At 37.9% G+C, this 23,082-nt stretch overlaps 1 long non-coding RNA gene across 1 annotated transcript in view; it reads right to left on the reverse strand.

Annotated features, from left to right (window-relative positions):
- The window catches only part of LOC150088425 (uncharacterized), a 127,084-nt gene extending 104,640 nt beyond the window's left edge, over nt 1–22,444 (reverse strand). The window contains exon 1 of the long non-coding RNA XR_016546793.1: nt 22,247–22,444. This is a non-coding gene — a long non-coding RNA (uncharacterized LOC150088425). The remainder of the gene's footprint in view (nt 1–22,246) is intronic.
- Nucleotides 22,445–23,082: the final 638 nt, after the last annotated feature.

Here is a 23,082-nt window from a genome sequence, read left to right on the forward strand (position 1 = left end):
AAACAATTTTAAAAAATCAAAAATATTACATTACAGTAAGAAATAATTGAAAATCAAATGAACACAATTAAAAATCAATTTAATGCAATTAAAAATTAAGTAAAAAATTAATTTAACGAAAAAAATTGCTAAACGATTTTCCTTCCTGAAGCCGACAATGCTTTTCTGACCATATGTCATGATCACAGGAATGAAAATTACTGTACTGAATAGGGGTGAGCATGGAACTTAAATAGGGATTATTTGTCTTTGCGCATGAGCGTAAAGGACCACAAGTCAGAGATTAGACATGGCCGGCAAACATTAACAGAATTCTCATGTAATTTAATTTCGATGTTTTCTGCAATTAATAGTCTTGTATAATTACGTTTGACACTAAGTATTTTGGCCTCGTTAAATAAAAAAGTGTGTTTTTCATTAACAGCATGAAAGGCTAATTCTGACACTGCTGAACAAGAAGCACAAACTGAGGCCACATGTTAATTAGCACATTCAGAGGAAACCACCTAGAACCCTGATAAGACAAGTTGCAATCACTGCTGTATACTAGGTCATTTATTTGTGTTGTGAATGAGGAAATGACTGAGCGATTGTTCAGTATAATGTGTAATTTCCATATTGGCCTGGCTATGATTTTAAATTCGGTATCTTTAAAGAATCCGTTAAGTTGTTTGTGTCATTGTTCAACATATGGATCAGAAATAAAGTATTTTTTGATATTATTATTGTTGGTTGGTGTATTTTTTTATATTCTATCCTTATCTTGTACCCTAATTCTGTGGCTCACATCTGGTGAGTATGGGCTTGGCACACCTAGGGTCCTGAGCTGGATATCATCATTCTCTCTTTCTTGGTGATTCCCTTTTGACTCTCTCTCTCTCTCTTAGGATAACTCGAGAATTTTTTTTTTTGTCTGGTGGGTGCAGCATAAGCCTCAAGCTTCCTTGCACCATATAGCTAATAATAATAATAATAATAAGTGGATAACCTCTGTTTAAGAATCTGCTAGTTAATATTTGTATTTCTGAGCCCAAAGCAGGTTCCATTGAAAAAACTACTCATTCTTTTACAAATATTGATATACATGTAGAATGTATTGAGCTTTGCAGCTCTGGTTCATACTATCAAATATTAAATCTAAGGAAGTGCATCCAGTCAAAATGGGTGGCTAGTACATGTTGAATCAATTTGGTGTAACACAAGCAATGGGGGGGGGGGAAATAGGAGCATGTTATAGGCCTAATGACTGTGATGAGTATAATGAACAGCTGTACATATAGAGTGGACTGGTAAATCAGGATGTCTTATAATGGGTGATTTTAACTTTCCAGATATTAACTGGAAACGTGTGGGTTGGTCAATCAGTAGCAAGGCTTTTGTGGATTTACTGGATGGTTATTTCCTACACAGAAGTAGTATTTCCAAGAACTCTTGGCAGGGAACAAAGATCGTGATAATGAGGGAGCCAACTTATGGGATAATATTGTAGATGCATACAATAAGGAAAACAATTATCAGTCTGGTAGAGATGAGTGCAGCTATATGAAAGATAAAAGCTGGAAAGGCAACCGGCCATAACACCTAAGATGGTGAAGTATATGGATGATGCAGGGATGGATTTTCTGTTGAGAGTGATGCAGCTAGCAAGAAGTACCAGTGGACTGGGATTTATCAGTCACTGTGCCAATTTTTAAAAAGGGTGACAACTGGAAGTGCCAAAACCATTGCGGAATTTCTTTGCTTAGTGTACCAAGGAAGATGTATTCTCAAATACTTGAAATGAGGATCAGGAAAGTGGTGAAAGAGACTCAATGACGGTTCAGGTAGGAAAGGAACACACAAGATCTTATCTTTATGGTCCAGCAGATTATTTAAAAATCTATTGAGTATGACTCAGAAGTGCATCTTTGCTACCTTGACCTTGAGAAGGCATTTGACAAGGTTCCACGTTGTGAGTTACAGAGGGTGTTTAAGAAAAATCTTAGCAGAAGCTTAGTAGCTGATAGTAGGCGTTAGTAATAGCCATATGGTGCAAGGAACCCTAAGGCTTATGCTGCATCAGCAAAAAAAAAAAAAAAGAAAAAAAAAAAGTAAAATAATAATAAAAGAAAAGGAAAGAAACAACCTTTGCATTTCCTTTCCTCCCATAGGTAACTATCCAACTGACCTTTGAATTTCCCCAAACTATCACTATCAGCCTTGACTACCAATGTAAGTAACATATTCCAGTAATTTATAACTCACTGGCTAAAATAAAACTTCCTGCAACCCAGTCTAAATGTCTCCCCCGTAACTTGAATTTATGGCCCCTGGTTCTAGAATCATTTATAACCATGAAAATTCCATCCTCGTTCATTTTACTTTTGCCTCTGAGCCTTAAACACCTCAATCAAGTTTCCTCTAAGGTGCCTAGTTTCCAAGAAGCTGTGCAACCCATATATTCGAAGTCTTTCCTCATATGGATTCTGCCGAGCTCACCAGGCGAGCTACCCATCTTTGACCCTTTCAAGAAGCTCAATGTCTTTTTTTAGATGCAGACTCCTGAGTTACTTAAGTGCCACAACTATGTGAGAAGTGCCAACAGGAAGTCAGAAGAATTCTTGACATCAGGTGTGAGGCAAGAAGACATTCTCTCTCCTCATTTCTCCTTATCATCATCATATATAACAACATCAAGTCCTTCAAAGCATATAACCAGCCCTTCCTGTTGGGAAATTAGATGATGAGGTGTCACCATCCATGTTGCAGGAAAATCTTCAATGTAACCTGAAGATCTGGCATGAAGCTATGGTGAAAAGAGGAATGGTTATTTTCTCTGGCAAAACCAAGTCTATAGTAATTTCTCAAACACCTGTATGCCATCTTGAACACCTTGGGTGGGAAAAACATTAAGCAAGTTCAGCACTTCAAGTATTTGGGATCTATCATCAGTGAGGATAGCAGAACAAATGAAGAGCTAAATGCAAAGATTGTAGCCTCAGGATGCATGTACTATGCCATTAAAAGAAAGCTTATCAGCAAGAAGGAAGGTGATCAAGAGGACTAAATTGACTATGTATAAGTCCACCTAGTTCCACCCCGACATACAGCTGTGCATCATGAACCCTTCCTCTCAGCATCAGAATGCCAAGATTAGCATTAGTAGAGGCATATGATATAAGAAAGCAAGCTTATGCAGCATCAGCCAAAAAAAAAAAAAAAAAAAAAACACTTCACCCCGCCGTTCGTTCGAAATACCTGTCCAGCTGAGCCTTAAATTTATTTAGACTATCAACTTCCACAACAAGGGATGGAAGTCTGATCCCCCAACCAACTATCCGCTGGCTAAAGGCAAATTTCCGCACATCTATCCTACATCTGTCTTTCCTCAATTTGAATTTATGCCCTCTCAGGTGATTATTCTGAGCAAGAGGAAGAATCCCATCGGCATTGAGCATGCTCAAACCATTCAAGGCTTTATACACCTCTATCAGATCACCTCGCCAGTGCCTAGTCTTCAGACACTGTAATTTGCAAAACTTACTTTCTTCGTAAGAGCAACCCTTTGTTCCATTCACTAATCTTGTTGCCTTTCTCTGTACTCGTTCCAGCAGCTCTACATCCTTCTTGAAATGAGGCCTCCAGACCTGCGTACAGTACTCAAGATGTGGCCTGACCATTGCCTTATACAAGGGAATAGTCACTTCCTTATCCCTAATAGAAAAATTCCTGTATATCATTGACAAGACACCATGAGCCACTCTTGCAGCCCATCTGCACTGCTCAGAAAACTTCATATCTGTTTGTTTGTTTGTTATTTGGTTTTCAGGATCATTAGCAACTAAGGCCATATTGCTCCGGGATATGCGGTGGTCATTCCCTGACCTTTCTGCATCCTCCGTATTTGGTGGTGACTGGCTCGAACCCCGGTATAATCAAGAAGCATGTGCTACGCACTGCTGCTCCTTCCCACCTGGCTACGGAGGCGCCCCACTTCATATCTGCCTGCACAATTACCCCCAGGTCCTTTTAATTCTCTAAAACTATCAGTGTAGTACTACAGAGTTGATACGTTGCTCTGGGGTTGCTGTTTTTCAAATGTAGCAATTTACATTTGTCAATGTTAAACGTCATCTGCTCAACCTTTCCAGATCCTGTTGCAGCAGCATAGCATCAGTAGTGTCCTTAACAACCCTGCCAACCTTTGTATTGTCTGGAAACTTGGACATTAAGATTGATATACCATCATCAATATCATTTATAAATACAGAAAACAATAATGGACCCAACACTGAACCCTGAGGGACTCCACTAATAACATTAGTCCATGATGAGCAATGTCCATTGATTACCACTCTCTGTCTTCTCCCCTCAACCATCCATTTATCCATAGCAGCAATTTGCCTCCAATGCCACACTGCTCCAATTTGTGCAGCAGTGTTCCATGTGCAACAGTATCAAAAGCCTTTCTAAGATCCAAATATATAATATCAAAGTTATTCCCTGCATCCAGTTCTTTTGTGACTGCATCATCATATCCAATCAAATTGGTCAGGCAAGACTTTCCCTTAACAAAACCATGCTGTGTCCGAGCTATAACTGAAGTCTTGTCTAGATGATCCTGCAGTGCTTCTTTAACCAATGCCTCCATTAATTTTCCTGGAACAGAAGTTAAACTCACAGGTCTATAATTACTTGTATCAGCCTTTGATCCTCCTTTGTGAATTGGGATCACATTTACACATCTCCAGTCTATGGGTACCTCCCCTGAGTCCAAAGAAGCTCTCATAATTAAGGCTAAGGGTTTGCTTACTTCCTTTGCTGCCTCCTTTAATATAACTGGATAGATCCCATCCACCCCAGGTGCCTTTTTTATGTTTATCCTCAACAATTTTTCCTCCACTTTCCTCTCAGTTATTACAAGATTATCTAGCTTACTGCCAGAGTTGAATACACCTCTTGCATTCCCCTCGCTGAATAATTCCTCATGTGTGAATGTCGATGCAAAATATTCATTTAGTTTGTTAGCTACCTGAGCAGGATCATCAACAGTTGAACCATTAATATCAAGTGGACCAATCTGATTTATCCCTTTCCTTCTAGTTTACATAGGTAAAGAACTCTTTTCTGTTTTTCTTTGTACCTTTGCCACGGATTTCTCATAATCTGCCTTTGCCTGCCTAATCTCCTTTGCGACTTGGTTACAGACCAGCTTATATCTATCATAGGCTTCCATGTCACCCATGAATTTATATGTATCCCATGCATTTTTCTTCTCTGCCATATGGCTCATTAGTTCATTTGACATCCATTTAGGCCTAAACCTTGAACAATATTTCTTAGTTGGTATGTAAAGCCTAGTAGCTTCCAAGATCAAAGAGTAACATCAGTAATTACAGACTTGTTAAAAAAAAATGTAAAGTGCAGCCATTATCAACCCACTGCAGGATGGAAGCCTCCTCAACAATTCATGCTGAGGGAAATGGACCATAATCTGCCACGCTGGTCCAGTGCGGGTTGGCAGATCGACCGTATTCAGCAGTCAGGGGGCTGGAACCCCAGTCTACTCAAGGAGCGTGTGCTACTGTACTCCTGCTCCTGACCACTCGGCTACGGAGACTTCTGTTCCAAAGAAAATGGAATAACTGGTTAAAGAAGTAATGTAGGGCCATCTAGAAAGGAGTGCAGTTATATTTCAATCATAAGATGGGTTTGTCAAGGGGTGAATGCATATGACAAACCTGATTGGATACCATGATGCAGTAAAAAAAAAAAAAAACTGGATGCAAAAAATAATTTTGATATCATATACTTGGATTTCAGGAAAGCTTTCAATACTGTTGCACATAATAAACTGCTTTACTAATTAGAGCATTTTGGCATTAAAGGCCATAGATAAAGGGATGTTTGAGTGGGAGAAGACAGCTGTTATTAAATGGACACTGGTCATTGTGGACTAATGTTAACAATGGAGCCCCAGGTTTCAGCACTAGGCTCATTGTTGTTTTCTGTATTTATTAATGATACTGATGAAGGTAAATCAGGCTTAATGTCTATGTTTGCAGATTACAAGTAGGTTGACAGTGTGGTTAACGACAGTAATGATGGCATGCTACTGCAACAAGATCTAGAAAAATTAGGTAATTGGGTGGAAAAATGGCAATTGAGGTTTAACATTGACAAATGCAAAATACTACCTATGAGTAGCAGTAACCCCAGCCTTATGTATGAACTGTGTGGTACAAACACTGTGTAGTGAAAAATTAAAAAGACCTGGGGGTAATTGTGGAGTCAGATATAAAGTTATCTGAACAGCATAGACAGGCTGCCAGGACAGAACATGGGCTTTTGTCTATGATATACAGGAATTTTGCTAGCAGGGATAAGAAGGTAATCATTCCATTGTTGTTTTTGTTATTTGGTTTTTAGGAGCATTAGCAACTAAGGCCATATTGCTCCGGAGATATGCGGCGGTCATTCCCTGACCTTTCCACATCCTCCGTATTTGGTTGTCACGGGCTCCAACCCCGGTCTAATCAAGAAGTGTGTGCTATGTACTGCTGCTCCTGGCTATGGAGGCGCCTGATCATTCCATTGTATGAGGCAATGATCAGGCCATATCTTGAGTACTGCATACAGGTCTAGAGGCCTCATTTTAAGAAGGATGTAAAGCTGCTGGAGCAGATAAAGGAAAGGGTAAAGAGATTGCTGAGGGAACATAGAGGTGCTCTTACCAAAAAAGGCTGCAATTCTGCAAACTGCAGCATCCGAAGATGAGGCAATCTTATTGGAGTGTTTAATGTTTTGAATGGATTGAGAAAGCTGAATGCTAATGGGATGCACATGTGGGGCATAAAATTCAAATTGAGGAAGGACAGTTGCAGAAGAGATGTACCGAAGTTTGCCTTTAGCCAACAGGTTGGTGGAACAAACTTCCCTCCAACATTGTGGAAATGGATATCTGAATAAATTCAAGGAAAAACTAGACAAAAAAGTGGCACTTGAAAGGCACCACTTTTTTAATGAAATTAAATTCTCCTATGCAACTTTGCAAACCAATATTCTCTAACTGGTTTTTACAGCATTTTTCTGTTTTTTCATTTTGATAATGAATTATGTAACATTAAATTTTTGTTTGGCATTTAACACTACAAGTGAGCAAAAACATCTACCTTTCTTCTAGGCAACTCCTTTCCCATGTGGCATACATAAGACACCAGAAATGAGTGTCTAATCTTGGCATAGAGGTTTGATTTTGCTTTCTAAGGTATTCACGTTGCTTTCTAAGGTATTCATGCCACACGAGTCTCTGGGTTTCAATCTGGGGGATCAGTGACTAAATTCTAAAAATATGATATATTTTTTTATTATTATTACTGGTTTCTCTCATTTGTTTTTGTTCAATATTTTTTAATTGTGTTTAGCAATTCATAATTAATAGATCACTGTTTTCAATTCAATAAAAAGGCTAAAAAATTATTTTTTATAAAAACAAAAATGAGTTCACACAGATGCAACAGAACTCTTATTGTTAAAATTGTAGGTGGGAGTGGATGGAATGTTAAAACCTTAAGTACTTCAATTGGATCACTATACAAATGCCAAACAAACATTTAACGTTAAGCCTCAAGTTTTAGATGTGATCCCTAACAATAACTTTATATACAATGATTGCCTCCCTGTATAGTCCTAAATAACTTGACCAGTTGTTAGGTCAGTCTTTCTACATTGCATGAAAATGGGCTGGGTTTGAATAAACCCATCAAGACACAATGAATTTTTGTTTTTTCTCTTCACATAAACATTAATCATTCTTGGGAAAGAGTTATCATTATTAGCCATATGGTGCAAGGAAGCCTGAGGCTTTTACTGCAGCAGCCAAAATTTTTCTGAGTTGCCCTGAGAGAGAGAGAGAGAGAGAGAGAGAGAGAGAGAGAGAGAGAGAGAGAGAGAGAAAGGAATCACTAAGAAAGAAAAGAATGATGATATATCCAGCTGAGGACCCTGGGTGTGCCAAGCCCATACTCACCAAATGTGAGCCCCTTCCTAAAAAGTGGCTTAAAAATTCTGAAAAAACAGGGAACACAATTTACAGGCTATATATCAATGGTTCATGTCCATGACTTCCTTAGCAAATTACAATCAACCTTTGTACTGTCTAAAAATTCCAGAATATCACTGACAAAACCAATGAGCTGGCCTAGCAGCTGACTGCATAGCTCAAAGAACATCATATGACTATGTAATTACCCTCATCATTTTCATTATCCTTAAGTTAATTGCTATTAATGTGAATGCATATATTTTTCAGTCAGCAGATTATAAGTTAATTCAGATGTACATGCACTTCAGTTATAAACAAATTAAATATACAGAACCTCTACTACAATTGTTTCCAGATATGTTTTATAACAAAGAAATGTTCATTATAATATTTAATTTTTAAATAACTGCTTAAAACTTTTACCATCAATGATGCTAGTATTTAATAATAAATATCATTTTATACAAAAAATCAAATCAATGTACAGAGCATTAGTAACACTAATAGGGCAATTATTTGTCAACTAATAATTGCCCTATTAAATTCAATGTTAGTATCATTCATATTTATAAATGCTTCATATATATAAAGCATAAGGACACAACATCAGCTTTACAACAGTGGGCTCTTATTAGTTGACAAAAATGCAAAAAAGGAAATACTGAGACAATTTTTATATACATGAAGGATTATTCCACTCCCCCATAACAGGGATCTTAAAGGATCAATATCAAACTATGTAACAAGAGCTAATGAAGGAAATGGAAAAGAATCTTTCAAGGCTTGCAGATTCTGTTTCCCAAAGGTGCAAAAGCTTAAGAGGTAACTACCATCAAGGATAAAGGGAAGGGTTTTTGCTTTAGTAAAGGTAACTACGGTGGTCTGAGACAGTATTTAAATTCTATACGGTGGAACCAACTAATGACGTTACCAATAGAAAATTCAAAATGGGAAGCATTCAAAGAATTAATCTTGGAAGCTACTAGGGTTTTCATACCAACAAAGAAATACTGTTCAAGATTTAGGCCTAAATGAATGTCAGATGAACTAATTAGACATGTGGCAGAGAAGAAAAATGCATACGATACATATAAATTAACATGTGACATAGAAGCCTATGATAAATATAAGCTGGTTTGTAACCAAGTTACAAAGGAGGTTAGACAGGCAAAGGCAGATTACAAGAAATCTTTGGCAAACGATGCAAAGAAAAACAGCAAAGCGTTCTTAACTTATGTAAACTCTAGAAGGAAGGGGATGAACCAGATTGGTCTACTTGATATCGATGGTTCAACTGTTAATGATCCTGCTCAGGTAGCTAACAAACTAAATGAATATTTTGCATCGACATTCACACGTGAAGAGTTATTCAGGGAGGAGAATGCCAGAGGTGTATTCAACTCTGGCAGTAAGCTAGATAATCTTGTAATAACTGAGAGTAAAGTGGAGGAGAAATTGTTGAAGATAAACACAAGAAAGGCACCCAGGGTGGATGGAATCTATCCAGTTATATTAAAGGTGGCAGCGAAGGAAGTAAGCAAATCCTTAGCCATAATTATGAGAGCTTCCCTGGACTCAGGGGGAGGAACCCATGGACTGGAGATGTGCAAATGTGACCCCAATCCACAAAGGAGGATCAAAGGGAGACACTGGTAATTACAGACCTGTTAGTTTAACTTCTGTTCCAAGGAAATTAATGGATGGAGGCACTGGTTAAAGAAGCATTGCAGGATCATCTAGACAAGACTTCAGTTATAGCTCGGACACAGCATGGCTTTGTTAAGGGGAAGTCTTGTCTGACCAATTTGATTGGATACTATGATGTAGTCACAAAAGAACTGGATGCAAAGAATAACTTTGATATCATATATTTGGATCTTAGAAAAGCCTTTGATACTGTTGCACATGGAAGACTGCTGCACAAATTGGAGCAGTGTGGCATTGGAGGCAAATTGCTGTTATGGATAAAGGGATGGTTGAGTGGGAGAAGACAGGGAGTGGTAATCAATGGACACTGCTCTTCGTGGACTAATGTTATTAGTGGAGTCCCTCAGGGTTCAGTGTTGGGTCCATTGTTGTTTTCTGTATTTATAAATGAAATTGATGATGGTATATCAGGTGATTGATGATGGTATATCAGGCTTAATATCCAAGTTTGCAGACGATACGAAGGTTGGCAGGGTTGTTAATGACAGTACACTGCTGCAACAGGATCTATAAAAGTTGAGTAGATGGGCTGAGAGGTGGCAAAGGAAGTTTAACATTGACAAGTGTAAAGTACTACATATGGGAAGCAGTAACCCCAGAATAACGTATCAACTCTGTGGTACCATGCTGACAGTGGTAGAGAATGAAAAGGACCTGGGGGTAATTGTGCAGGCAGATATGAAGTTTTCTGAGCAGTGCAGATGGTCTGCAAGAATAGCTCATGGTGTTTTGTCAATGATATACAGGAATTTTTCTAGCAGGGATAAGGAGGTGATTATCTCCTTGTATAAGGCAATGGTCAGGCCACACCTTGAGTACTGTATTACAGGTCTGGAGGCCTCATTTTAAGAAGGATGTAGAGCTGTTGGAACGAGTACAGAGAAGGGCAACAAGATTAGTGAATGGAACAAAGGGTTGCTCTTACGAAGAAAGGCTTAAGTTTTGCAAATTACGGTGTCTGGAGACTAGGCACCTGCGAGGTGATCTGATTGAGGTGTATAAAGCTTTGAATGGTTTGAGCATGCTCAATGCGGATCGGTTTCTTCCTCTTGTTCAGAATAATCGCCCGCAAAGGCATAAAATCAAATTGAGGAAAAACGGTTGCAGGATAGATGTGCGGAAGATTGCCCAAACTTCCATCTGTCGTTGTAGAAGTTGATAGCTTAAATAGATTCAAGGCAGAACTTGACAAACATTTGGAGCGAGTGGATAGGTGAAATAAGGGGTGTTTTTTTTGTTTTTTTTTTTGGCTGATGGTATATAAGCTTGCTTTCTTGCATCATGGGCCTTTGCTAATGCTAATATTTACGGGAGTAACATGCCAACCTTGATCTATATGAAACCTTAGTTACCTTAGACCTGTAATTTGTGGTCCTGTAATTCTTTTTATCATTTTATTTGTATTTTTTGAGGTTAAGGCAAATAAATATTACTCTATATACTCCATCATGAATATACATTGTAAAATAAAACATAAAACTTACAATAAAATTTATATTGCACCATACAATCTAAACCAAATATATCATATCATAAACATATCAAGTATAATTCAAAAATATTAATTTCTAAACAAAAAAGCACCACACTATTGATTTGCTTTTCAAATAGGTTAACCAAAATTATTATGCATTTACAATTTTAAGCACCACTAATAACATTATACAAGAAGAGCAATGCCTACTGATAACCACTCTGTCTTCTCCCATTTAGTCATCCCTATATCCATAGTGGTACTTGCCCCTAATGCCACACTGCTCCAATTTGCATGACAGTTTTATAAGTGGAACAGTACCAAAAGCTTTTCTGAAATCTAAGTATATGATGTCCAGATTATTTTTGAATCCAGTTCCTTCATTACTGCATCAAATCAGACTGGTCAAAGAAGACCACCCTTAAAATCCATTTTGAAATTGCAGTATAACTGTATTCCTGTCTAGATGATTTTGCATTATTTTCCTTGGAAGAGAAGTCAAACTAACAGATCTGTAATTACTCATATCATCTTCTGATCTGCCTTTGCAAAGTGAGGATACATTCACACATCTCCAGTCCTAGGGACCTTTCCAGATGAATCCAAGGTGCCTCTCATTGTTATGACTAAAGATTTACTTACTTCCTTTAATATAACTGAATAGATCAAATCCACCCCAGGTGCCTCTTTCACATCTAGCTTCAAGTTTTCTTCCAAAATCCTCTCAGTTAACACAAAATTCATTTAATTTTGTGTTAGAATTTTGTAAACTTCTGATATCCGTTTTTAAAAAATTTCTCATGCGTGAATATAGAGGTAAAACACCTATTCGGTGTGTCAGCATCCCGAGCAGGATCATGAACATTTTAACCATGTGTCTAGTCACCCAGACACTACAATCTGCAGAACTAAATCTGCCTTTCTAGGTAAAAGCACCACTTTGTTCCCCTTCCAATCCTGTTCTCCTTCTCTGTACTTGTTCAAGCAGCACTACATTCTTCCTAAAATGAGGTGCCTCCAGACCCATATGCAGTACTCATGATGTGGCCTGACCTTTGCCTCACATAATGGGATAATCACCTCCTTATCTCTGCTAGCAAAATTCCTGTACATCACTGACAAAACCCATTGAGCTGTCCTGTCTGCACTGCTCACAGAACTTCATATCCAACTACATAATTACTCTCAGGTCTTTTTCATTTTCCACTACGCTCAGTGGTACACAGTTCGCATGTTACTGTGGAGTTATTGGTACCCAAATGTAGTACTTTGCATTTGTTGAGGTTAAACTTCAGTTGCCATTTCTCACCCCATCTGACTAACTTTTCTAAATCTCATTGCAGTACATACTGTCATTAACCATTCTACTAACTTTTGAATCATCTGCAAATTTGCAAAATATGTCTTCATCAATATCACTGATAAATCTAGAAAACTGCAATGGGCCCAACACCAAACCCTTGGGAGTCTGCACTAATAACGTCCATGAAGAGCAGTGTCCATTGATTACTACTTTGTCATCTTGCACTCAACCATCCCTTTATCCATAGCAGCAACTTGCCCTTAATGCAACCCTACTCCAATTTGTACAGCAGTCTTTTATGTTCAATGCTGATAGGATTCTTCCTCTTGCCCAGATTAATTGCCTGAGGGGACAAAAATTCAAATTGAGAAAACACAGTTGTAAAATAGAAGTGCAGAAATTTGCATTTAGCCAGAGGGTGGTTGATTGCTGGAACAAACTTCTATCTGTTGTTGTGGAAAATGATTGCTTAAATAAATTCAAGGAAGAACTGGACAAACATTTCGAGTGAATGGATGGGTGAAATGGGAAGGGTTTTTTTTTTTCTGGGGTGATGCTGTATAAGCTTCCTACTTTGCATTGTATGCCTCTACTAATGCTAATGTGCAACTATATCAACAGCTTTTATACAATCCAAGTATATATCATATCAAAATTTTTTGCATTTAATTCTTTTGTGACCACATCATAGTATCCAATCAAATTGGTCAGGATTTTCCCTTAATAAAGCCATGCTGTGTCTGAAGTATAACTGCAGTCTTGTCTATATGATCCTGTATTACTTCTTGAACCAGTGACTCCATTATTTTCCCTGGAACAGAAGTTAAACAATGTAAACACTGGCAATAATGACATTAAAGTAAGAGATCTGCAGACTTACTTAACAAGTACAGGGCAATGTGGACAGAGTTATTGTTGTTGTTATTTGGTTTTTAGGAGCATTAGCAGCTAGGGCCATATTGCTCCGGGGATATGCGGTGGTCATTCCCTGACCTTTCCACATCCTCCATATTTGGTGGTCACTGACTCAAACCCAGGTCTAATCAAGAAGTGTGTGCTACGCACTTCCGCTATTACTCACCTGGCTACGGAGGTGCCCTGTGGACAAAGAATTGCAAGTTAGGGTTTAATTTGAAAGTGCCTGCAATTCTGCTCAGAAAAGTTGAATATGATGAGAATCTTGTCAATCAAATTTGGCCCTGAAGATATTGTGCAAAGGTCTATGGGTAGAATTTTCTTAGTGTGATCTGTGCTGCTTGTTAACAGGAGAGACTTTCTAGAGGGATGGAATATACTTAAATAGAAAGTGTGCAAGAATATATGCTGATGTTATCGAGGCAATGTTAGGTGGGTCAGAAAATGCTAGTTTGGGGGGATATACAGACTAATAGATAAACAATAGGCAGAGGTGAAAGTGATTTTTGTACTGCTTCTACTGGGGATTTCAAGAACCGATGGGAGTCATCATGAAACAAGTGAATACATGTATACTTGCACATACACCAAAGCTAGGAATATAGTAAATAAATTTGATGAATTTGAAGTTCTGGTCAAGACATCAAAGGCAGATATTGTTGAGATATCAGAGTTGGGATATCATCATTTGCTGATGCTATCGAGGCAATGTTAGGTGGGTCAGAAAATGCTAGTTTGGGGGGATATACAGACTAATAGATAAACAATAGGCAGAGGTGAAAGTGATTTTTGTACTGCTTCTACTGGGGATTTCAAGAACCGATGGGAGTCATCATGAAACAAGTGAATACATGTATACTTGCACATACACCAAAGCTAGGAATATAGTAAATAAATTTGATGAATTTGAAGTGCTGGTCAAGACATCAAAGGCAGATATTGTTGAGATATCAGAGTTGGGATATCATCATTTGCTGATGCTATCAAGGCAGTGTTAGGTGGGTCAGAAAACTGCTAGCTTGGGGGGATTCAACGACTAATAGATTGCCAGTAGCCACTGGCAGAGATTAAAGTGATTCTTGCACTGCTTCTATTGGAATGAGCAGCAGCCTGGAAAACAAGATGCAGGATATTTCAGAGACTGCTGGGAGTCATTGCAGTACAAGTAAACACATGGGTTGTGTTAGGATAGCTAAGAAGGGTTAAATTTGAAAGTGTCTGCAATTCTGCCCAGACACGATAGGAGGGAGTATATGATGAGAGCCTTGTCGATCAATTCGGCCCTGGAAAGATTGTGCAAGGCTCAAGGGGTAGAATTTTCTTCAGCCTGGACTGTACTTGTTAACAGGAGAGATTGCTTCTACAGGGATGGGATACACTTAAATAGAAAGGGTGCAAGAATATTTGCTGATGCTATCGAGGCAGTGTTAGGTGGGTCGGAAAACTGCTAGCTTGGGGGAAACAAAGACGAATAGATAACAGTAGCCACTGGCAGAGGTGAAAGAGATTCTTGCACTGCTTCTATTGGAATGAGCAGAAGCCTGAAAAACAAGATGCAGGATATTTCAGAGACTGCTGGGAGTCATTGCGGTACAAGTAAACACATGATTTGTGTTAGGGTAGCTAAGAATAGAAATAGGTGCATGTATACTTGCGTGTACACCAATGCTAGGAGTTTAGTAAATAAATTTGATGAATTTGAGGTATTGCTCAAAACATCAAAGGCAGATATTGTTGGGATATCAGAGACGTGGTGTCACACAGATATAAGGAATGCAGAACTGGAATTTGGGGAGTACAATGTCTGCAGAAAGGATAGACTGGACAGGAAGGGAGGAGGGGTTATGCTATTAGTTAAGAAATACATAAAATCCAAGTAAGTGAAGCCAGTGGACATTGCTGGACAGTGCAGTGTCGAGTCAGTTTGGTGTGACATAAGCATTGGGAGATCAAAATTGAGAGTAGGAGTGTGCTATAGGCCTAATGACTCTGATGAGTACAATAAGAAACTGTACAGGGAAATAGAGTGGGCCAGTAAATCAGAGAGTCTTATCTGGGAAATTAAAATCTCCCATTATATTGACTGGAATTTTGGGGCTGGTCATTCACACACTAGCAAGGCTTTTGTGGATTTATTAGATGATTGTTTTCTACAGCAGCATGTTCGGGAGGCAACTAGAGGGAGGAATACTCTTGATTTGATTAGCATTTAGCATTTAGCATTAGTAGAGGCATATGATGCAAGAAAGCAAGCTTATTCAGCATCAGCCAAAAAAAAAGAAAAAAAAAAAAAAAAAAAACAACCACTACTCCCATTTCACCCCTCAATTCGTTCAAAATACCTGTCTAGCTGAGCCTTAAATTTGTTTAGGCTATCAACTTCAACAACAAGCGATGGAAGTCTATTCCACAAACCAACTGCCCGCTGGCTAAAGGCGAATTTCCGCACATCTATCCGACATCCGTCCTTCCTCAATTTGAATTTATGCCCTCTCAGGTGATTATTCTGAGCAAGAGGAAGAATTCCATCGGCATTGAGCATGCTCAAGCCATTCAAAGCCTTGTACACCTCTATCAGATCACCTCGGCGATGCCTAGTCTCCAGGCTCTGTAATTTGCAAAACTTAAGCCTTTCTTCGTAAGAGCAACCCTTTGTTCCATTCACTAATCTTGTTGCCCTTCTCTGTACTCGTTCCAGCAGCTCTACATCCTTCTTGAAATGAGGCCTCCAGACCTGTATACAGTACTCAAGGTGTGGCCTGACCAATGCCTTATACAAGGGAATAATCACATCCCTGTCCCTGCTAGAAAAATTCCTGTATATCATTGACAAGACACCATGAGCTACTCTTGCAGCTCGTCTGCACTGCTCAGAGAACTTCATATCTGCCTGCACAATTACCCCCAGGTCCTTTTCATTCTCTACCACTGTCAGCGTAGTACCACAGAGTTGATACGTTGATCTGGGGTTACTGTTTCCCATATGTAATACTTTACATTTGTCAATGTTAAACTTCATTTGCCACCTCTCAGCCCATCTGCTCAACCTTTCCAGATCCTGTTGCAGCAGCATAGTATCAGTAGTGTCCTTAACAACCCTGCCAACCTTTGTATCGTCTGCAAACTTGGACATTAAGCCTGATACACCATCATCAATATCATTTATAAATACAGAAAACAACAATGGACCCAACACTGAACCCTGAGGAACTCCACTAATAACATTAGTCCACGTTGAGCAGTGTCCATTGATTACCACTCTCTGTCTTCTGCCACTCAACCATCCCTTTATCCATAGCAGCAATTTGCCTCGAATGCCACACTTCTCCAATTTGTGCAGCAGTCTTCCATGCGCAACAGTATCAAAAGCCTTTCTAAGATCCAAGTATATAATATCAAAGTGATTTTTCAGTGATTATCAGCAGTGATTTTTCATGCATTAAGAATCTGCAGATAAATGAACCACTAGGTGGCAGTGATCATAGTGTGCTGAAGTGGGATTTACTCAAAGAGGTAACTACCATTAGGGGTAAAGGGAAGGGTTATTGCTTTCGTAAAGGCGACTACGATGGACTGAGACAGTATTTAAATTCTATACAGTGGGACCAACTGATGATGTTACCAACAGCAAATGCAAAATGGGAAGCATTCAAAGAACTTATCTTGGAAGCTACTAGGCTTTACATACCAACTAAGAAATATTGTTCAAGGTTTAGGCCTAAATGGATGTGAGATGAACTGATGAGGCATATGGCAGAGAAGAAACATGCACGGGATACATACAAATTAACACATGACACAGAAGCCTATGATAGATACAAGTTGATCTGTAACCAAGTTACAAAGGAGGTTAGGCAGGCGAAGGCAGATTACGAGAAATCTTTGGCAAGGGATGCAAAGAAAAACAGCAAAGAGTTCTTTCCTTATGTAAACTCTAGAAGGAAGGGGATGAATCAGATTGGTCCACTTGATATCGATGGGTCAACTGTTGATGATCCTGCTCAGGTAGCTAACAAACTAAATGAATATTTTGCATCGACATTCACACATGAGGAGTTATTTAGCGAGGGGAAAGCCAGAGGTGTATTCAACTCTAGCAGTAAGCTAGAGAATCTTGCAATAACTGAGAGTAAAGTGGAGGAGAAATTGTTGAAGATAAACACAAGAAAGGCACCCGGGGTGGATGGGATCTATCCAGTTATATTAAAGGAGGCAGCAGAGGAAGTAAGCAAACCCTTAGCCGTAATTATGAGAGCTTCCTTGGACTCAGGGGAGGTACCCACAGACTGGAGATGTGCAAATGTGACCCCAATTCACAAAGGAGGATCAAAGGCTGACACAAGTAATTATAGACCTGTGAGTTTAACTTCTGTTCCAGGAAAATTAATGGAGGCACTAGTTAAAGAAGCACTGCAGGATCATTTAGACAAGACTTCAGTTATAGCTCGGACACAGCATGGTTTTGTTAAGGGGAAGTCTTGCCTGACCAATTTGATTGGATACTATGATGCAGTCACAAAGGAACTGGATGCAGGGAATAACTTTGATATTATATACTTGGATCTTAGAAAGGCTTTTGATACTGTTGCACATGGAAGACTGCTACACAAATTGGATCAGTGTGACATTGGAGGCAAATTGCTGCTGTGGATAAAGGGGTGGTGAGGGGGAGAAGACAGAGAGTGGTAATCAATGGACACTGCTCGTTGTGGAATAATGTTATTAGTGGAGTCCCTCAGGGCTAAGTGTTGGGTCCATTATTGTTTTCTGTATTTATAAATGATATTGATGATGGTACATCAAGCTTAATGTCGAAGTTTGCAGACGATACAAAGGTAGGAAGGGTTGTCAAGGACACTACTGACACTATGCTGCTGCAACAGGATCTGGAAAGGTTGAGCAGATGGGCTGAGAGGTGGCAAATGAAGTTTAACATTGACAAATGTAAAGTACTACACATGGGGAACAGCAACCCCAGAGAAACGTATCAACTCTGTGGTACTACACTGACAGTGGTAGAGAATGAAAGGGACCTGGGGGTGGTTGTGCAGGCAGATATGAAGTTCTCTGAGCAGTGCAGACGGGCTGCAAGAGTAGCTCATGGTGTATTGTCAATGATATATAGGAATTTTTCTAGCAGGGATAAGGAGGTGATTATTCCCTTGTATAAGGCAATGGTCAGGCCACACCTAGAGTACTGTATACAGGTCTGGAGGCCTCATTTCAAGAAGGATGTAGAGCTGCTGGAACGAGTACAGAGAAGGGCAACAAGATTAGTGAATGGAACAAAGGGGTGCTCTTACGAAGAAAGGCTTAAGTTTTGCAAATTACAGTGTCTGGAGACCAGGCACCAGCGAGATGATCTGATAGAGGTGTATAAAGCCTTGAATGGTTTGAGCATGCTCAATGCTGATGGGATTCTTCCTCTCGCTCAGAATAATCACCTGAGAGGGCATAAATTCAAATTGAGGAAAGACAGATGTAGGATAGACGTGCGGAAATTTGCCTTTAGCCAGCGGGTGGTTGGTTGGTGGAACAGACTTCCATCCCTTGTCGTGGAAGTTGATAGCCTAAATAAGTTTAAGGCTCAGCTGGACAGGTATTTTGAATGAACAGAGGAGTGAAGTAGTGGGTTTTTTTTTTTTTTGGCTGATGCTGCATAAGCTTGCTTTCTTGCATCAAATGCCTTTGCTAATGCTAAGAATAGGAACAGGTGCATGTATAGTTGCGTGTACACCAATGCTAGGAGTCTGGTAAATAAATTTGATGAATTTGAGGTATTGCTCAAAACATCAAAGGCAGATATTGTTGGGATATCAGAGACGTGGTGTCACACAGATATAAGGAATGCAGAACTGGAATTTGGGGAGTACAATGTGTACAGAAAGGACAGGAAGGGAGGAGGGGTTATGCTATTAGTTAAGAAACACAAAGTTTCTTGAAAGGGTGCAAAGACGGGTAACTCGCCTGGTGAGATCGGCAAAAGGGCGTCCTTATGAAGAAAGACTTCGAATATGTGGGTTGCAGAGTTTGGAAACTAGACACCTTAGAGGAGATTTGATTGAGGTGTTAAAGGCTCTGCGAGGCATCAGTAAAATGAATGAGGACGAAATTTTCAAGATTATAAATGATGCTAGAACTAGGGGACATAAATTCAAGTTACGGGGGGAAATGTTTAGATTGGACTGCAGGAAGTTTTATTTTAGCCAGCAAGTTATAAATTACTGGAATAAGTTGCCTTCGTGGGTGGTAGAGGCAGACAGTTTGGGGAAATTCAAGGGTCATCTGGATGGTGCCTTCAGGTTGGGGAGGTGCCTGGGATAATAGGTTTAATTTCCTTTTTTTTATTAATTATTATTATTCATTTATTATTATTCATTTATTATTATTCATTTATTTATTTATTTTGTTTTTATCATTGTTTTGTTCGGATATTTTTTTTTTTTTTTTGGCTGGTGCAGCATAAGCCATAGGCTTTCTTGCACCATGCGGCCATTACTAATACTATTTAATTGTATTCCATTCCTGTAGAAGTAGTGTGTACTGCTAACAAGCAGAGACCACAGTGAGAAAACTTCTACCCAATGAGCCTTGCAGAATATCTCCAGGGCAAAATTGATTAACAAGACTGTCATATACTGCATTCTGAAGTGTTTGGGTAGAATTACAGACACTGTCAAATTTAATCCTAATTCGTGCTTTTTTTTTTTTTTTTTTTTTTCAGCATTGTCCTGTACTTGTTAAGTCTGCAAATGTCCTACTCTTAATGTCATTAGTGCCAATGAAATGTACAACAATATCACCTTTCATGCCCTTAAATGATATCTACTCTACAATGTCATCAACTTTTGCCCCTGGTCCTCTTTCACCTATCCTTTTTGCACAATATATTTGCTGTTTTCCTGAGAATAGAGTTACTGACAACAACTAACTCCTTGGGGGTTGCCACTGCGTTGTGTTATGATCAAGTGCAAGCTCTGGTGTTGATGTGAGCAGCTAAGCACTTGATGGACCCAAAATTTAAATCCTTCAAGGGCATCCGCCCTGTGCTTCAAGCTCTTGTAAAGGCCCATAACAATGCTGGGTTGGAGTCTAATATTCTCGCATGATGATGTTCTTGTATTCTCTCTATATTGTGAACGACTACAACCTTATCGTGGTCATTTCACAGTATAAACAGAAAATATATTCATGATATAGCACTCATTGCATTTTCAGAATAAATCATTTGTGCTATATAACAGATAATATGCCTTAGTCTTTCTGTAAAACTGTATGTTATTCTAACCTGAATTTATAAATATATAAGCTGTAAAAATGGTAAAGGTGTAATCCTGGTAATACTCATATATATTCATCAATCAGTAAATAATTATACATGTTTTCTTGTCTCCTATAACCATTTATATTAATATTACTTAATATATATAAACACAACATCTGTAAATAAGTACAAATGTTATCACACCACTGCATATGTGAATCTCACAGAGATACAAGTATTTTAATTTGTTTCGTGCCCTATTTGCCTGCAGGCTATGTAGGGACAAAACTTTATGCTTTAATAAATGGATAATAATAACATAACCTCTGAGAGCCATTATGCAGGATTATATATTTTGTAAATAAAGCACAATATGCATTGTAATATGAACATTTTGCACAATATATGTAATGAACATAAACCAAAATATGTGCACTATTGTGTACATATTCTGGTTTCTGTATATATATTAGTACATATATACATAGCTTAATACATATATATGTTGATTCGTGTTCAGAAGCCATAATGCCCCAAATAACATAAGGCATTGCTCCTTATTAAAAGGAATATCATATAATTAAAATTTTGTCAAAAGTTATGTGCATTGTTTACTGAAATCAATATAATATCATATTCTAAGCACACACTTCATAATTAATTAATAATATTTAGAATTTTCAAGAAATGCAGGAGAACATTATATTGCATGCATATCAATATTCACAGAACTGAAATATGATTTTATACAAACATAACACAAAATAGATTAATGTAGGAAATGATCTAATGCTTCATGAAATTAGATAAAAACACTTAACGTGATAAGGTTGCCTATTGATAAAGGATGTAAAATGAAATACTATCTGCAATTAAGTAATTCATTATCACTGAAAATGTTAACTTTGTGTCTATTTATCTTTTTTTTTTTTTTTTTTTTTTTTTTGTTTGCTTGGTTAGTTATTGGCAATTTTTACATTCCATGTGACCACTGTACAATCCTCTTAAAACTTAAAATGATATATATATATATATATATATATATATATATATACACACGTTTGAATAGCTTAATATATTAATTGCTTGCATCATAATTGGTATGTCTAGTTCCTTTCACCAAACACTGGCCATATTCACTACCTGAGCCAAACAGTTTTCAGAAATTATTAAATCATTCAATTTTATACTATCCAATTTTCCTAAATTTTTGAAAGAAATTTATATTTTCACTGTGCTTCTTCTTTGATTTCACATGAACAAGATATAATTCAACATATATATGTATACCACAGAAATTTCATAACTAGGATTATTTTCGAATGATGGTTACTCTATAGATAACACGAAAACTGTGGTTACTCTATAGATTGGAACCACTTTTGTTACAGGAAGAACTAAATATTTGTAGAATCAGAGAAATTTATCTCAATATGAGCATCATAGCTGTCTTTTATACTAAAGAAAAAAAATAAAATTAAAATATACTCGTGCATAAAAGATAATTTGTTCAAAAATTAAGCCTAACTTACAAAAGCGCCTCCAGAAAATAATACTTACGTATATCGTCAATGTCAGGAGTTGATATTCATCTAAAATTACTATATAAATTTGTGCTTTTATAGCAACAGTAAAAATAGTTTTACATCAGTATATATGTTGATTCTTCATGCTTATTCCAGCGTGGTACGACAACCACTATATTGTGTATTTTCACTTCCCAATGCGGGCTTATCGAAGCTATCTTCAGTTTACGCCTGCAATATTGATCGTATTCACACATGTTTTGAAAAGCTCGTAATTTATTCCTCATAAAGATAATTTTTTAAATTAAACCCATCGTTATTTTATTCTATTGAATTATCTATAAAGATAAGTGCATGTTATGGCAGCCAATAAACGGTCATTTTGCAGTAACGGACTTTACATCTGAATCAACATCCATGGAGCGTGCGTCAGCGGAAGCGGTTGTCAACGAGATGTGCTTGTTCTCGTTTTGGATATTCAGATGTTAAAGATAAAACACCTGTCTTCAAAATAAAAGTGTAAGGTTGGTAAACTCATGTATTGTAAATCATTTTTAAACATTAAGAAAAAGTTATATGGCACTAACATAAAGTAAAACAGACTGAAATTACTTCCAAACGTTGGGTGTTCATGTGGTTTCAGCGTTTACTACAAGGCGCCGCTCACATATGAAAAGTTTATATTTTTACACATACTGTATCATGCTTGTCATAAAAAAAATAAATATTAATCTTAAATTACTTCAGGCGATGTTGAGAACAGCCAGATCATTCACACATGATTGTACTGCGAATGTCAGGTGAGAAATATGAGAAAAAAATATATGTATATATATTAATTATTAATTGCATTGCTTTTGTATTTTACCT

This window comes from Mastigoproctus giganteus, chromosome 3 (genome assembly GCF_048544385.1).
Source record: "Mastigoproctus giganteus isolate SK-2022 chromosome 3, ASM4854438v1, whole genome shotgun sequence".
Lineage (NCBI taxonomy): Eukaryota > Metazoa > Arthropoda > Arachnida > Uropygi > Thelyphonidae > Mastigoproctus > Mastigoproctus giganteus.